The sequence below is a fragment of the Cyprinodon variegatus genome, unplaced genomic scaffold (genome assembly GCF_000732505.1).
Source record: "Cyprinodon variegatus isolate N-32 unplaced genomic scaffold, C_variegatus-1.0 Scaffold2, whole genome shotgun sequence".
Taxonomy (NCBI): Eukaryota; Metazoa; Chordata; class Actinopteri; order Cyprinodontiformes; family Cyprinodontidae; genus Cyprinodon; species Cyprinodon variegatus.
Genome location: NW_015150455.1, coordinates 2,005,784 through 2,012,543, shown reverse-complemented (window position 1 = coordinate 2,012,543; position 6,760 = coordinate 2,005,784). Strand labels below are relative to the sequence as shown.

Here is a 6,760-nt window from a genome sequence, read left to right as displayed (position 1 = left end):
ATATGTACTGTATATGGGACTAGTTTTGCCAAGATATATCACAGATATAATGCTCATGTCCAGTGCAATGCCCGGATTTTATCTCTAAAATAAGAGCTTACACAACTGAGCTTTCAGCCCCTCTGAATTTTTCTGTTAAAAACATATGGTGCTTTTCCACCGCTATCTATCTGTTTTTGGCTGCTGCAGCTGCCAGCAAACACCTGATCCTGCCAGTGAACATATTTACTTACCGGTACATAAAATGTGCTTAACTTTGCAGCTTCAGGTTACGATAGGTTGTAAAATATAAAAAGTACATTTTCTGTCCATCTTGGCAAAGTATGAGAACCACTTTGTCTCAGTATATTCACACATAATCATCCTAACAATTATTGATGATAATTGCAAAGTGTTGATCATTTTGATCATTCACACTGTAATTTGCGCCCAACCTCAAACATAGGTACAAAACACCCATATCTTATATCACCGAAATCTAATACTTGTAACATAAAACTAAATGAATATAATCGTTCCTGGTTAAAAAAAAAATACTCATACAGTAGGCTACCTGATAGTATAAGGAGATCAGCTGATTTCCCCCCTTCTTCAGCGAAGTCTGCTGAAAAACACCAACAATAACTTAGGTTCTGCTTTTGATTTTTAAAATTCTGAATTTTAAAAATTCTGAATGGGTAGGTTAGCTAATATCTAAAATAAGAACAAAAAAATATATATGCGTCACCCCCACAAAGCAGAGGCTTCTATTTGGTATCTATGTATATCTGACAGAATTCAACTTAGATGAGGATTTTCCATTCACTTACATGTCCGGCACAGTAGCCGGGACTTTATCTATAAAAGAGGATCATAACTGGGCTTTCACTCCTGCCAATTTATTTTTCTTATTTTCTATGAAATTTCACAGCTTTTCTTCTGCTGTCTATCCGTTGTTTGCTGCTGCAGCTGGTAGCAAATAGATTATACTGCCAGCTGACCTCGACTCAACACGTGACATTATATCTAGTGGATACCTTATCTGAAACAGAGCCAACTTCATTCGAGCCCAGCTTAGTAAGCACTGATTGGGATGGGTCTGCTGAGTGCCCCATTCCTGAATGAATTTATATAAGAAAGGTCCCATTACCTAGGCATGGTAGACCACGGGGGCTGAGGCCATTGAGTGGTTTGGTAGTTTGTGACATCCCTTTCCTAATCCATGAAATTTAATTATGACCTTGGTCCATCCTTTGCATTTAGCTTTAACACTGGCAAAAAGGTGGACACTTAGGAGTGCATTTATGGGAATTTGGATCATTCTTCCAGAAGTGCATATGTGAGGTGACACACTGAAGTTGGGTGACAAGGCTTTCCTCTCAGTTTCTGCTCTATTTTATCCCAAAAGGGGTCTTTTGGGATGAGGTAAGGGCCCTGTGCGTGCAAGTCATGTTCATACATCAGACGCACACACAGTCAGACAAGTACTGTTGTCCTAAAAACCCAAGATTCATCCATCAGATTTTCAGATGGAGAAGCAAGACTTATCATTACAGAGAATGCATCTCCACTGCTCTGGTGTCCAGTGGTGGCATGCTTTACACCGCTGCATCTGACATTTTGCATTGGACTATGGCAGTGATACAGCTTATCAACCAAAGAATCCCATTCCATGAAGATCTGCACACTGTTCTGCAGCTAATCAGAAGATCACATTAGGAGAGGAAGTGTGTCGTGATTGACCCTGCTTCAAGCTGGCAACTTATTTGCACTTTGTGCTTCAACATTCACTGACCCTGCTCAGTCATTTTACGGGGCCAAGTTGGTGTCTTACACTTTCACAAGTATTTTTGTTGCACAGGCGGGATCCTATCGGAGGAACAACAATATTTGTTAGTTTAAAAAAAAAATTATATATTTTTTAAAACAAAGCGGAGTGTGTATGAGGTCACCCGCGCGCGCAGGCTACCATTCATTCATCCTGTCCGCTGAACTGCTGCTAGTTTTACTCACATGCCTGGAAGATGTCTAGTGCTTCTACCACAGATGCTCTCGAAATGATTAGCTAGCCAAATTAATAGAAGGGGTAGAGCATAGCCTCCTGTGGCCCGGGGTGCCCGTCACGCTTCTTTTTTTTTTTTAAATATAAATATAAAAAAAAATAACCGCGGATGTCTGGGGGACAGTTATTCGCCTACATGTTATGAATGCTGGCGTGCCATAAATGATATATTATGAACAGTTTAGTTTGTGCCTTCAACTCGTTGCCCATAGGAAGACGCTACTTGGATATAACCTAACGGAATATCTTCAGAACAGCTCCAAATGACACAAAACTAATATGGGTGAGTAGAACATGATGTAATTACGTAAAATCAAGGGCCCAATGTAAAAACAAAATGGTGTTCCCCTTTAAATGATTGTTTTAAGAAATTTTACACTTGAAAAACTTACAAGATTTTAATATACCCACCAACCATCAACAATTTCAAAGGAACTTAAAAGGGGGGAAAAAAATAAAAACAATAGCAAAAAATCAGATTTTATTACTAACTGTAGTTCTGCTTTTCACCAGTAGGTGGTGACATGTTGACATGGAGCCTCATGAACTGTGGGGATCGTTTAAGCAATTTGGCCAAAGGGTTCAGTGCCTCATGGGGCTTCATCTCACCATCACTACTGAAAACAAACAGCATATATAGGAGCTAGAAACAGGTGGATAAGATAAGCGGTAATGAGAAACTGGGTAGAGTTAAACATGTGAACGAAATGAGCAATCAAGCCAGCCACCCACGCCAGGAAAATGACTCATCATAAAATCCTTCTTGAAAAGGTGCTAGGGTTACCTACACGTTTTAAATGACTGAGAGTCACGTGGGTATGGCTAAAAAAATGTGGTTTAGCCTGTATTTTCTGGTTTCCAAAAACAGTAAGTATGAGTAAAGGTTTTTAAGCAGAGCAAAGGCTCAGGTAAACAATAATCACTTGTCTTTAAAGGCTTAATTGGATAGCACAACTAAAAAGATTCAGTCTACTTCCCCATTTGTACTTTAAATACTTTGTTAACTTAAAAGAGGGCCAAGAGATTAATATTGCTTTTTTTAATTATTATTTGGAACAACTGCACATAAACATGTTTTTATTTTAAACATTAGTTTTATAAGTCTTGTTATAATAAAAATTTCCTTTGTTTTTCGGCCCATTGGTTGTGAGCAGTAAATAAAAAAAAAATACGTCCCTGAGTACAGTGAAATATTGAGATTTGTGCAGATTAAAAACTAAAGAAGAATAACTCACACATACACTACCAAGTAAGAGGGTCTTTACACTTTTAATTCATCAGAATTCTTCATTTTATAATTTGTTATAACTTTATATACTATGTTTATTCTTCGCTGCCTGAGATGTTAAACTTACAATTTCCAGTTTTATGAAAAGGTTTTGGTGTAATTTTGCTAAATGATTTATTGAAAAGAAGCTGACTTCCTTTTATATTTTGTGTGCAATGAAAGCTTGTTGTTCTAAGCAAAACAAGAGCAAGGAGTTGTATTTTTTTTTTTTTTTTTCAAAAGTGGCTAGATTATATCCAGGTTTGTGTTTGCATTTGAACACACAAACTGACACATTTGCACACACAAACCATACCATAATGTACCTGACAGTCACATTATGGTATGGTTTGAAAGAAACCTGTTTGACAGTTTGATTGTCAGCACTGTTAATCAACCAAGTAGCAAGAATGAGGAAAAATATGCATGTACTGAAGACTTCCAGTATTATGTTAAGACATGCACACATTCCAAACTGCCTTACACACCCTGTTTTTAAAGTCACAGTGTCTCAAGTATGAGCTCCTTGTTTTATAAACATTTAAATGAGTGTTTGTGTCAAAGAAAGTTATTAAGTTAGCAGTTATTCAACAGTACCCTATGGGTAAATATAAGACAAAATAAAAGTGCATTTGCATCCTCTGTTAAAGTTCCTAAAACAGAAATTAGGGATATGTATATTCTTAAGTATAATGATAAACAAAATGCACTTTTATGAAAAATCAAAGCAAAATTGAAATGACCATATTTGACTTTGACAAAAGCAGTGGTGCTATTAAGAATTACAGCTTGTAGAGACAAGTTGGAGCAACAATTGCTCCTTAAGGATAAATGAACAAAATCAAAATGTGTGGGATACACTGCCCTAAGCTCCCTTTTAAGGAAATACATTTATGAGGATTTCTTTAGGATACATTTTTTTATAACATTGGCAAGATTTTAGTTTTTTTTTAATCTTCTAAACTCATTATTTGACTATATCAATTGTTAAGAGAGTTCAGTCTGATGCCAGCCTGAATGTTTTATGCATGTATTTAAAATCAAACGTGGTTGCCGTTGATGGAGCAGAAAGCTATTGGTGGAACCACAGTCTTTTAAAGCTATGAATTAGGCATGCACAAGGCTGATAGGCTTGCAGTAGTGGAACATCAGAGGGCAACTGGATGAGAGGTAAGGCTGATAAGTTTTCCAATGGAATTTTCATTTAAGCTTTATTGGAGTTGTTTAGGAGCAAAAAGAGCAGATTCTTTGAAAAGAGCCAAACCTACCATCACCAGAACCTGGGAACTCATTGCTGCAGAGTGAAGGCGATCAAAATTGCATTTCTCAAATATTAGTGTTGCACATTTAAATTATATGTCTGATATCCTAATTAATAAAGCATGGGAATTACCTAATGGCCCATGCCTTTTTGCCACTTGCATTGAGAACCATGACCATGACTATCATTTCTTCCCTTGGCCACTTTATGATGGATGCTGTGTTTGAGAATCAAATGTCCATGATGGAAGCTGGGGCAACTTCCCCTGACATCAAATTCCTGCAACAGAGTTTCCTTAAGAAGCTGAAACTCCATCCAAATGGTCTCTTGCCTGTGGTTTTCGGGCCTTGAAAGAGGAGACGCGCCGGTTCTCAGCTGAAGGTTCCGAGGAAGAGTGTGTGTTTGCTGGCCAAATCAGACTGCACCCTGCCTACATTCCCAATGAGCTGAATATAGTGTTTTGACTTTCCTGTGTTTCAAACCAGATTTAACAGTTTTTTCTTTAACCTGCCTGCTGAGCAAATGAGAAACTACCCAGTTCGTGTGGCCGATCTACAGAACATTGCTGCTCTGCCGAGGAGCTAGAAGCCACCGAACTGTGACACACCAGTTCATTGTAAATTTCATTCCATTAGCAAGATCTAAAATAAATATTCAGTGTATATGGCATTATGTTTCTTTTCCTTCTATTTAGGCTGATAGGGTAGTTTAGAATTCCCATGAGACTTTATTTGAGAAACAGCATGGACACATTTGTCAGGTTTTACATGTTTATTTTTGACCTTTATGAATAAATAAAAAAATGTATTGTAGAAAGTGCATTAATATATTTAGCTTATTGTGTTGCTATGAATAGCCACCCAGGTTAAAGATACTTAATAAATAAGTGATGCATTACCAGTGTGAGCTGAAATACCCAGTTGTTACTGTGTGTCCTCTTAGCTAGGAATGTGCTGTGTTACTGTTCTTATCACTTCTTCCAGTAATAGGAGGTTTCCGTTCGAGAATTCCTCAGACAATAACAAGAATGAGGAAGAGACATCATTTTAAAACTCAATGCTCCAGTTCATTAAGACCACAAGGAACCAAACCCAGCTTTAAGGTAAGATCACAATATGGTTTGTGTTGCAAAACTGACAAAATTTAATTAAAGTATTTTCTTTGTTTACCTGTCTCTTAAGGCATACTGTTCCAATTTGGAACGCTAGGAGCACAGTAAATCAAAGTACTAAAACTTTTTTTTTTTTGTATTGTATTTGATGCTAGATGCCGTTTTTACTTCTTTTTATGATGCTGTCAGCCTGTGCTGCAAGTCCACAGGGTAAAGCACATATGTTCTCATTTAAATGTCCCATTTTGAACATTACATCCAAAGATAGGCATACTTTTTATGGAAAAATATGATTAGGTTTCTTTAACAGATTACTTTTCTTACCAAATAACTAGAGTAGGATATCCCTATTTAAAAGTCATGTGTTTTCATAGATCTGTCAGGAAAGATGTTTACGTTTCCACAAGAAACCAACACAGCTAGAGTCATGCTGAATACATCGGCAGATAATCTGAGTGCTGTAACAGTCTGCTTAAGGTAGTGTTACAAGAAAAAAATTATCAGGAAATATGAAGAAAAATAAACAATTGATTGTAATAACTGTACCCTTGTGTGTTGTTTGTTTTTNGTGTGGCCGATCTACAGAACATTGCTGCTCTGCCGAGGAGCTAGAAGCCACCGAACCGTGACACACCAGTTCTGCTGCTGCGTTGAACTGTGAACGCGTTGGACTGTGACCCATTGATTCAGCTCCAGTTTGTAGTTGCGCTTCTGAGCCATCTGAGCCGCTGCTGTAAAGCTATCCCTTGCCTAATGAGGACTCCGTCGTACAAGTGACGAAATTAAGGCCTGCAAAGTTTCATTCTGTTTGTTTGCATCAGAACAATCCAAATCTCTTTGGGAGCTGCCTTTTGGATGAGTTGACTGTCTTCCGTAGCCGAATTTCCCAGGAAAGAACTGACCAAACCAAATTAATCCAAACAGAACTAACTCCAACTGTTGGTTGGGTTTTATCTGAAAGAACCTTTCCTATTCAAATGCTGATAAGAGTTCTAAACTCAGTGTTAATAATCTCTGAGACTGACTGAACGATCTATGCGGTGTGTTACTGTCTGCTTAATGACTCTTTTCCATTTGAAG

The 6,760-nt window shown here is 37.6% G+C and overlaps 1 long non-coding RNA gene across 1 annotated transcript; it reads left to right on the top strand.

The window, feature by feature from the left end:
- Nucleotides 1–5,605: 5,605 nt before the first annotated feature.
- On the top strand, nucleotides 5,606–6,219 carry LOC107104263. The gene is made up of 3 exons (XR_001482244.1): nucleotides 5,606–5,671; nucleotides 5,836–5,890; nucleotides 6,055–6,219. It is a non-coding gene; the product is annotated as an uncharacterized LOC107104263 (long non-coding RNA).
- Nucleotides 6,220–6,760: the final 541 nt, after the last annotated feature.